Below are 834 nucleotides of genomic sequence, written 5' to 3' on the forward strand. Positions count from 1 at the left end.
CGACACCCGCCCCCTGGCGGCCGGGAGGTCTCGCTGCAGCTGCGCCGCCCGGTGCCGGGCTGTGCCGGGCTGTACTGGGGTACGGAGGGCTCGACCGGGACGCGGTGGGCCGCCCTGGGCTGTACTGGGCCGTACTGGGACACAGAGGACTGTACTGCACCGTACGAGGCTGTACTGGGCTGTGCTTAGCCGTATAGGACCGTACAGCACCCTATGGGGCCGTACAGGGCTGTATTGAGCCACACTGGGCTGTACCGGGCTATACAGGGCTGTACTGCACCGTTCTGGGCTGTACAGGGCCGTACTGGGCTGTACTTGGCCATATGGGGCTGTACAGGGCTGTGCAGGACTGTATTGGGCCATACAGGGCTGTATGGGGCTGTACTTGGCCGTATAGGACCGCACTGTGCCATACTGGGCTGCACCGAGTCATACAGGGCTGTACTGGGCCATATGGAGCCGTACAGGGCTGTACTGGGCCGTACTGGGCTGTACTGGGCCATATGGAGCCGTACAGGGCTGTACTGGGCCATACAGGGCTGTATGGGGCTGTACTTGGCCGTATAGGACCGCACTGTGCCATACTGGGCTGCACTGAGTCATACAGGGCTGTACTGGGCTGTGCTTAGCCATATAGGACCGTACAGCACCATACGGGGCCGTACAGGGCTGTACAGGGCGGTATTGGGCCACACTGGGCTGTACTGAGCCATACAGGACTGTACTGCACCGTACGGGGCTGCACAGGGCTGTACTGGGCCATACTGGGCTGTACTGGGCCATATGGAGCCGTACAGGGCTGTACTGGGCCGTACTGGGCTGTACTGGGCCATA

At 62.4% G+C, this 834-nt stretch overlaps 1 protein-coding gene across 1 annotated transcript in view; it reads right to left on the reverse strand.

The window, feature by feature from the left end:
- CALB2 (calbindin 2) overlaps nucleotides 1-834 on the reverse strand; it is an 11885-nt gene that overhangs the window by 3120 nt on the left and 7931 nt on the right. The window lies entirely within an intron of this gene.

This window comes from Aptenodytes forsteri, unplaced genomic scaffold (assembly GCF_000699145.1).
Source record: "Aptenodytes forsteri isolate BGI_AS27 unplaced genomic scaffold, ASM69914v1 Scaffold14, whole genome shotgun sequence".
Classification (NCBI taxonomy): Eukaryota; Metazoa; Chordata; class Aves; order Sphenisciformes; family Spheniscidae; genus Aptenodytes; species Aptenodytes forsteri.